This window comes from Hordeum vulgare, chromosome 6H, assembly GCF_904849725.1.
Source record: "Hordeum vulgare subsp. vulgare chromosome 6H, MorexV3_pseudomolecules_assembly, whole genome shotgun sequence".
Lineage (NCBI taxonomy): Eukaryota > Viridiplantae > Streptophyta > Magnoliopsida > Poales > Poaceae > Hordeum > Hordeum vulgare.
In genome coordinates this window covers 549,697,761-549,708,142 of record NC_058523.1, presented here as the reverse complement: position 1 = coordinate 549,708,142, position 10,382 = coordinate 549,697,761, and positions in this window count along the sequence as shown.

The following is a 10,382-nucleotide window of genomic DNA, read 5'->3' as shown; positions in this document are numbered from 1 at the left end:
TCGAAAAATCGATATTCAGCATAGAATGATCTCCACTGGCTAGCATTTGCGAGGTGTCTCAGCTTCGATCATCTCCATCACCGGTAATCTTCCTCTCCGCGTGCCAGCGCATGAGCTTTGGTTCCTTAGGATCTACGAAATACGGCTGCAGATGGGGAGGGATCGGAAAGTACCATACAACTTTCCGGGGAGCTTTCTTTCCTACCTTCTTCTATCGAGAAGCATTGCAATGTGGACACCTGGTTTTTTTCGCGTGCTCCCCCTCATAAATGATGCAATCATTGATGCACGCATATATCTATTGTGCGGCAGATCAAGAGGGCTAACAATTTTCTTGGCTTCATCGAAACTAGTAGGACACAGGTTTCCGTGAGAAGAACATTATTATGTAGATATTTCAAATGCTCATCGAGGCTTTTGTTTGTCCATTTTTTTTGGCTTCGTCTTTAGAAGTTCGAGCGTGAAACTCAAGCGGGTAACCTCAGGATCACAACAGTCATATAATGTAGTCTTCGAGACTACTTTAAGTTGCGCCAGCTTGGCCTCCTCTCTAGAAGCAAATTTGTTGCTAGTCGTACTCTTGCGAAGGAAGTCTCGAACATGAGGGTCATGTACGACTGAACTTAGTAGCGTTGAAGTTTGCGGCGTGTCCGTCGCCTCTTCTCCGGCATGTCGGGACTTTGCTTCTTCGCCGTGTCCAAAATCTTCTCCGCCGCCGTGTCCGGACTCTTCTTCGCCGCCGTGTTCGGACTCTTCCCAGGCGACGTGTTTGGACTCTTCACCGCCGCCGTGTCCGGCGCCATCGTCTTCGTGTCGATCGGTCATCTCTTCGTTTAGTCCCATGTCGTTATTCCCTGCCATGTGGATGTCCTCATCATGATCTTCACTTATCCATCGAGTATAGCCATCCATGAAACCATTGATCAGTAAGTGGACCTTCAAACGGCCACCATCAAAAGGGTTCAAAACTAGAGTGCGATGTTTGTGTGCTCGGGCACCTTGGTGCCCTTTTTCTAAAAAGAATCGAAAAACATATTTAAAAGTTTCAAAAAAAATCCAAAATAATTCTGTGGAAACTTATATGTATTCATTACGAATCAGTGAAATTTTGTTTTGAAAAAATGTAATTTGTAAGCTGTACAAAAATAACAAAATTTCGGCCCAATAACAAAAAAAAGAAGCCCATTTAGAAATACATATTTGTCATTTCTTTGTATGCCACGTGTGAAAGTAAAATGATTTGAAATTTTGCAAATACATAACATACATGTTTGTGTGTGTACACAAAAAGTTTCAGGGTTTTTTCGCATTGTAGAAATATGAATTTTGAAAACGGGCACCGTGGTGCCCTTGCACCGTTTGCAATTTTCGTTCAAAACTACTCCTTCTTTGCATTTTGTACACGTACATCTAATACTAGTCCATTTATTTGCATACATGTCCATCACTACAGATTGCAAGTATCGCTCCACCTTCCTTCCACTCACCTTCATGACTTCACGATATAACAAGCAAAAGGGTTATAAACAAAATGCATGCATGCATCAAAGTCATATAAAAATTTGGCATGACCTTGCCTAAAAATAGGACATATCAAGTTTGCTCGAAATTCGTCGAAACGGAAATAAATTAACATTTTCGCAAAACATAAGCAACTCACGGGGCATGTCACTCACACAAATCCCTTTCATATCGCAAACACACATACTCCCATTATTGAAATTCATAACTTTTTACTCACCTATATATGTCCCGAGAGAGATTGTGCACGGCTAAATAAATACCTAGATCTAGTTGTTGTGAGGAGAGATGACTCTAGCTAACTAATGGAGAGGGAGAGAGATGACCTAGCTAGCTAGATCTATATGTATGAAAGAAGGGAGAACCAAATAAATGTGAAAGGTAGAGTTAGAAGAGGCCATTTATGGAGGATAATTAGTGAGGAGGGGGTCTTAATGGGAGAGAAGAGAGGTATAAAGAAAAGAGCAGAAGGAAACAATGGTGGAGAAAAAACTTTGAGAGATGAGAGGATAAAAGAGGGGAGAGGGCAAAGGGGGAGGAAGGGGGAGAGGGGTGGTTGTGTGGGTGAAAAAGGTGCCCATAGTCACGCGTAGCAGTACGTTTTTTTTAAAGCAGCGATACTGCTAAGTGGGGTCCAATAGCAGTAGTGTTGCTTCCAGACGAGCGCTACTGTTATTAAATTTAGTATTAGCGCTTTTTACGAGCACGCGCTGCTACTATTGCTATCGTCGGTGGCCTCGTCGGGACGCATTCAGTAGTAGCGGTTTTTGCATATCAAGCGCTACTGCTAAGGCCATTATTAATAGGGCGTGGCAGAGCAAGCGCTACTGCTAAGTAACAGCAATGGGTCATATTTTTCAGCGCTACTACTAATCTCCTACCTATAAGGTTTTTTCTACTAGTGCCTGCAGCCTTCTTTCGATGCTCGGTGTTCTTTCTTTTGGTTCACAAAAAATCTTCAAAAAGTTTCAGGTCGACCAACCCATATAGGTTATATTGCTCCCTAGTTTGTTGGCCTTATAAAACGGTTCTCGTACAGATTTTCCCAGGTATTGGGACTTTCTATTACTAAAAATGGGTTTTGCGAACTTCTTTGAATTTTCTAGAATCGATCTATTTACTATTTATTTTTTATTCTCTACTTTTAATAGAAAATAGCCAAATTCAAAAACAAATTATAGTAAAAGTTATGCCGTACTTAGAACAATCTTGAATTTTCCAAAAAGTTGTCGATTTTCAAATATTGTTTGTGTTTCTCTAATATTATTTGTAATTTTAAAAATGTTCGATTTGCACAAAATTGTCCGTGTTACTCAAAAAATAAGTACAATTTTAACTAAATGTTTAAAAGTTTATAATTTCTCACAGTTTTTGTAAAAACGTTTATTAATGTCGAAAATTGTTCACATTTTAGAAAAATCATATTTAAAATAAATTCCAACCTTAGAATGGTCGCAATTTGCAAATTGTTCCAAAGCTTCAAGAAATGTTGAAGTTTCCAAAGTGACTTAAAGTAATAATTTTCCAACTCTTTGAAAAAGTTGTACAACAAGCACTTGCGACACCATCGTCATTATATACATTAAGGGGCCTGCTACGCATCCATCGATGGATGTTTACTAAACATCCACCACTTGGAGGGTCGTCCGATCTACACGTAGCCGTCGGATCTGCTTCGGTCAGGCACCCCATAATTCCTGAAACGATGGCTGAGTTGCAGAAACTTTCGCTTTGTTGTAAGAAATAAATTTTGGACCCGTTAATTTCTGAAACAACGGTCGAGTTTCAGAAACAATTTGCTTGTTGCAGGATTTTTTTTTCGTCTTTCTGTAACATAGGTACTTTTGCGGGAGAATTTTTTTGCAACGAAGGTCATGTTTCAGGAATTTTTACAACAAAGGTCAAGTTGCGGAATTTTTTTGCAACGTTCATGGGCGGCTGGCGGCGACCGGATGGTCAGAACATAAATCTATAGTAGACCACTGCAACATCATATATGTTTCAGAAACATAGCCTTTGTTGCAGAACCGCATAGTCACTTGGACGCGTGTCGTATGAGGAAGGTGGCTGATGCGGCCATTATAATCCGCCGGTTGATGGTTAGCTTTTCCCATGCATTAATAAGCGAAGTAAATCGCAGCGTTACAGTACGGTGGTCCGCTACAGAGCCAAGGCTATGTCTTGCTAGTAGCGATTTCTATTAGGAATTGCCCATGGGCGGACTACTACGGGTTTGAAAATAAACTGTTTCATTCAATGCCTTCGCTGTTCACCTTGGGTTGCTGCGTTCGATCAGTTTGAGTCTGTTTTTTTTTTCTTTGGTTTTCATTTTTTCCGCTGGTTACTTTGGTTTTTCTTCTCTTTTCTTTGTTATGGTCTCAATTTTTTTCCATCTGTTTTCCTTGGTTTTTTTGCCTTATTATTCCTTATATTGGTTTTTCTATTTTCCTTTCTTTCTTTTTTTGGTATCTTTTTAAACTTTTATTTTTTACCGGTTTTTTGGTTTTGAAACAAAGACATTTTATGGTCTCAATTTTTTAACTTTTGGATTTACATTTTTCAATGTTTTATACATTTATTTTGAAACTAAGACATTTTATAATGTTCACAGACATTTTTTGTACGTATAATTAACATTTTTTGTATACATGATTAAAGTTTTGTAATTTTAACATTCACATTATACATTTTTATATGAAACATTTTTTCTATACTCCATTTCTCAAATGCAAAATTATATTTTGCAAAACTTTATGCAAAAAGTGTATTTATAATATAAAAAGGATTTTTCGAAAGGTAAACAAAGGTTAAACAAAACAAAAAAAATGTGAAGGAAGACACGCATGGTGTTACCATGACATCAGCCCAGCGTTGCAACAAAAAAAATGTCAGGAGCCGTTCCTAGGGGCACGGATATTGCAGCGCCCCCGCTACAGCCAACAGTATATAAAGATTTTTTTGAGAAATACTACAACGTCTATATGATTTTAAAGTTTTTTGTTCCTAAATGCTACTCTTTTGTTCCTAAATATATGATTTTTTATTAAATATATTTTGGACCTGTGTCTATATGCTACTCTTTTGTTCCTAAATATATGGATTTCTAAAGATTTTTCTATGAACTATATAAAGATATATATATATATACATATACCTATTTTAGAGCGTAGATTTATTTATTTTATTTTATATGTACGTAGTTTATAATAAAAAAATTTAAATGTCTTCTATTTAAGAATGGAAGGAGTACAAAACTATTGTGCTACAGTGTCACGTTGCTGCAGTAAATGGTTCATCTTGTGCGGTCACTCCCCCTACTGGGTGAAACGAGCAGGTACTTCCCACGACGCCACGTGCAAACTTTTTATTTTTAGGTTTTATAATTTTAGAAAGAATTCTTATTTCTACTTTTGCATCGCTGTCTTCATTGTTCTCTCATGTATTAGAAAAACAGTTCAAAGTTAATAATTAAATATTCATCATGCGATATATTTTTTATGTATTAAAAATGTTCATAATGCACTTTAGAAGTGTCCATCGCATTCATCAAAAAAGTTTACCCAAATTGTTTTATTTGTGTATCAGTTAATATTTTTTGATGAAACCATTTATGTCTACTCTACGTTTTGTCATATTCTCATTAAAGAAACCACCACAGTTCTACAAAGTATTCAGAAAATATAGGAGAAAAATTAGAAACAAAAGTAGGCCACATAGGGATGCTTTTAGCTGCAACCTGGCTGCCATACACGCAGGCATAGCAGCCAGAACATCCCTACACAGCATCCCCACTTGAATGCATTACTCATAGCACCAAAACATGAGGTCACCCCGTTTAAAAAAAAATGTGAGGTCACAAGAGGGCGCCAGCATGCAGAGAAATGTACTCCCTCCGTTCCTAAATATAAGTCTTTAAGCGATTTCACTAAGGGTCTACATACAGAACAACATGATTGAATCTATACTCTAAAATATGTCTATATACATCCGTATGTAGTCCACTAGTGCAATCACTACAAAGACTTATATTTAGGAACGGAGGGAGTATGACGCTAAGACACGACAGCCATCTTTTAGAGCATCTCTAACAACTATCCTATATTAGGCTTCATGCAATAGAAACTGTTTTATAAGGCACCTGACTGCAAAAACATGTCTTCAACAACAGTCCTATTACGTGCCCTATTATAGGGCTGCCCCAAATTTTCATCCTTTCTGCCCCCAAATATGGGGCAGAAAGGGCCACGCGCGGTCCATGTCCTTTTCTTTCATTTTCACCGTACGCAAACCAACCGCCACGTTGAAACCGTGCCCGCCCTCGCGCCTCGCCCGAATCCTCCGCCGTCGGCGACCACCGCGCCATGGATGACGACGGTGGAGACGCCCCGACCTCCGCACCCCTCCTGTGGTCAATTTCAGTCGTTCCCCGACCGCAGGCGCCGCCGCCGCAGCCATGGAAAGCCCTAGGGTTTCGCCCCTTCGCCGGGAGGTCTTCACCGCCCCCCGTGCCATCAACGACGCCTTAGCTCCGGCTGTCGAGGTTGCCACAGTGGTGAATCCGGCCACCGCACGCAAGAAGGGATCCACCACGGGCGGTGCGGCCAAGAGGGGACCGACGGGCATTGCCTTAGTTCCTAAGAGGCAAAAGGTTGTTGTCGGCTAAGGAAGGCCGCCGATGGCCGTCTCCTCCTCCGTCGACGCTGTTGTGATGCCTTCGACGCCTCCTTCGCCGCCTGAGGCCGACGACTTCGTCACGTCGCCGACCCGCTCGCCGCCCGCATCCAATGTGGTCGATGATTTGACCATGGGGTTCACGCCTAAGGGAAGAGCCGCAAACTACACCAACTCGGAGGACGTGTTGATATGCCAAGCTTACAAGCATGTTGGCAAGGACGCGGCCATTCGTGAGAAGAAGTCAGTTGATGAAGATATCAAGGTGTCATTGGATGCAATGGTGAAGCATTGAATTGAAATGAATCAGGGGAGAAAATCCATGAAGCTCAAGGAGGCGGAGGAACTCAAGGTGACGACCGCGCGATAGGCCATCGCCGAGGAGAGGTGTGCCGCGGCCGAGGAGGGGCTAGCTCCGTCCAATGAGCAAGTGGCGGAGGTCGAGCTTCGAAAGGTGGCGATGGAGGAGAAGAAACTCACTATGAAAGAACAAAAACTTGATTTAGAGAATGAATAAAGGCTTATGTTCATGGACACAAGCAAGCTGGATGAGAAGCAAAAGCAATATGTGAAACTTTGACATGATCAATTGTTGCCGAGAAACAAATGGCTTACATGAGTGCAATGAGTGCTATGGGAGGCATAGGAACATCCATGAGCTACACGGGATTCATGGGGGCATCAATGAGAGGTGGTGGCTTTGGTGGAGGTGGTGGTGCCATGAGAGGTGGTGGCTTTGGTGGAGGTGGTGGTGGCATGGGAGGTGGTCTTGGCTTCGGTGGTGGTGGTGGCACCGGCTTGGGAGGTGATGGTGGTGCCATGAGAGGTGGTGGTTTTGGTGGAGGTAGTGTTGGCATGGAAGGTGGACTTGGCTTCGGTGCTAGTGGTGGTGTCGGCTTGAGAGGTGGTGGTGGTGCCATGGGTGGTGCTGGCGTGGGCATGTCCGTGCCACCGCCGGCTTCGAACCCAACTCATGAAACTATCGAAGAGGTCAATGCCCATGATGCCAACAAGGGCAACGATGCATGAACTATGTGTTCTTCTCTAGTCTCGACTAGTTGTATGCTTTCAATTATTATGTTATTTGAGTGAGCAATGTTTATGGTTTGAACAATGTGTTGTTTGAGTGGATCTATTATGATATTCAATGGATTGAAATTTATATGTGCCATTTGTACAACATTTTATTAGTTTTATGGTCGCATATCTTTCAAATAACACAAAAAAAAGAGAAGGCAGCTGTTGGAGAGGAGGTGCTCTATTATAGGGTAAAGCAGATTTTTTTTATGTCCTAAAACATTAAAACAGGTGCGCTATACCAAAAAGTCTGCCTAAAATAGGACAGCTGCTAGAGATACTCTTAGAGCAAGTACAATAGTATATGCAGCTGCTGGCTATAAGCCACTGTCATGTCATCTGTAGCCCATCTTATAGCCAACATGTACAATAGTTCATTGCAAAAGTATACTACTTCTTTATTATATGGTTCATCTTTCATACCCACAAAATGTCTAGGAGCACGTGCTAGAGCTGACTCTTAGCTAAGAGACCGCTTACCTTCTCTCTCTTCTCTTTTCTCTAACTAAACAAAAATATATTAGTTTATTTCTTATAGCCAGCTGACTCAGCTCTATTGTACTTGCTCTTATAAGAGCAAGTACAATAGTATAGCCAGCTGCTGGCTATAAGCCATTGTCATGTCATCTACAACCCATCTTATAGCCAACATGTACAATAGTTCATTGCAAAAGTGTACTACTTCTTTATTATATGGTCCATCTTTCATACTCACAAAATGCCTAGAAACACGTGCTAGAGTTGGCTCTTAGCTAAGAGCCCGCTTACCTTCTCTCTCCTTTTCTCTTTCCTCTAACTAAATAAAAATATATTAATTTATTCCTTATAGCCAGCTGACTCGTATTGTACTTGCTCTAAGTGAATCATTTGTTGGAATAGTAGTACCAGGCGTGTGGTCTTTATTGCCGAAGATGCGATCCTCCCTTCAGCCCAATTTTTCCAAAGAACGGAGAGGGCCACCGAGAGGGCCAAATGTCAGAGTCTAGTCCAACCGGCGGTGGCATGTCCCAGATTGTAGCAAGCAAGTGGGAGTTCTCGAGCTGGAGAGCAGTGCAAGCCTGAACTGTTGTAGGGCATTGAACAAACAAGTTAGTGGCATCTTCCACTTTTTTTTATTCTTTTAGAAAAGGAGGTTCAACCCCCGGTCTCTGCATCAATCGATGCATACAACTATTTTTATTAATTATTCTATAAAGATCTGACAAGATCATACATCAAGCAACCACTCACACCTACATATACAAAACCGTTGTCATCACCGATCCATTCCTACAACGTATCGGAACAACACACGGTGCAGCAAACCTAAATCGTATACCACTTGCACACGTTTTAGAAGACACCATCATCATCGAACCACTCTCCCATCTTCACGGGAGAGATCCGTATCACCCTTGCCAGTCCGTCCATCCGTCGACGCCACCACGGCGCCCAACGACGCCACCGTCCTGCGCTCGTCCATCCTGACATGAAGGCTCCGAAAGATCTATCGTTTGTAGCACCTGTCGAGCAGGCATGACACAACGTAGCACCTGTCGGCTAGGCATGACTTGACATCTCCATCGGAGCTCCCATCAAGACGAAGCCGCTCCACCGCCTTCCTCTGTCATCCAGCGCTGCTCCAGAAACGATGCTCCCAAGAGAGGCAAGACACCATAGTGCCGCCATCGTCCGATCTGACGATCATATCTTAGGGTTTTCCCCTGAGCATCACGAGTGGGTCAACAGTAGTTACACGACGATGCCTTCATCAAGGTAACAACGGAGAACGCCGTCATCGTCTGTCATCGGTTCGGTTTTCACCGGCAACTATGTCTTCCCGACTCGCAACCGGGACTGGATGACGGATCGCGAGATCCAACCACCCAGCCTCAGGCCGACCGCCTCCGACGGAGGAGATGACCGCCACTGTCGGCTGCACCGGCCAGAATAGATCTGATCGGAGGACGCCGAGCAATCCACCAGGCCCTCAACGCCGTCGCTGATCTGAAGCCGGATGAAACGTTGCCGCAGCATAGCCCGTCGCCGCCACCCGAACCAGGCCAGCCGCCGCACGGCGCTGCCCATGACCGGCCAGAATAGATCTGATCGAAGGCCGCCGTGCAAACCACCAGGCCCTCAACGCCGCCGCTGATCTGAAGTCGGATGAAGCGCCGTCGCAGCATAGCCCGTCGCCCCCACCCGAACCAGGCCAGCCGCCGCATGCCGCTGCCCATGACTGGCCAGCCGACGTGCCTGCAGCCACCATTGCCCGAGGCAGGGGTGACCACCGCCGCCGTCGACGCATCCATCGTCGCCGCTCCGCAGATCCGCCATGCCTCCGCGCGTGCAGGGGCCCTGCACCATCCCTAAAGTCGCGGGAGAGAGGGATGCCTCCGCCACCGCCGTTGGCCCGTGAGCGTTGCCCGACGGCGTCCTCCGACGGCGACGGAGGGAGTGGAGGAGGGAGCGCGCCCCCCTGCGGCTAGGGTTTGGGAGCCGCCCGAGTCGCCCTAGCGGGGGCGACGCGGGGGTCTCTCAGCATCTTCTACTTGGGTATCATATTGTGGAAAAATATGATCATTTCTAAAAAAAATCTTGAGAAGATTGTGCTTTCATTTGTAAGAAAAAATCTTGAGAAGATTGTGCTTGGTGTTGAGACGGTCCTTGAAGAGTAGCCAACCAAAATTCTTGACTTTCATCCGAACTTTTTTTAGGACCAAATCAGCTCGGCGAAGGGGTCCACACATCTTCCTCGGCTATGATGATCGGGTAGGCCTGTTTGGAGGAGCCGCCATGGAGGAACGTGTCTCCACAAACATCATTTGGATTGAAGTCATGCAACAAAGACAATACATCCACTATCTCCTTTGATGTAAACATTATTACGGCGATTCCAATGGTTAGCTAGTAATATGTCCTGCATGAGATCTAGACACTAAGATGGAAGGTTTTGGATTGAGAGTAAAGGTGGGGGTAATCACCGGCTAGGGGTTTTGCCTTTTTCCTCTTTGCTTTTTTTTTTTTTTTTTTGCATGCGTGCAATTTCTAATATGCCGCCGGTTGCGTGTTTTGAACCTGCCCCAGACTCATGTCTTTGTTTCATTCAAGAACAAAAAGGAAAACGTCTTCAT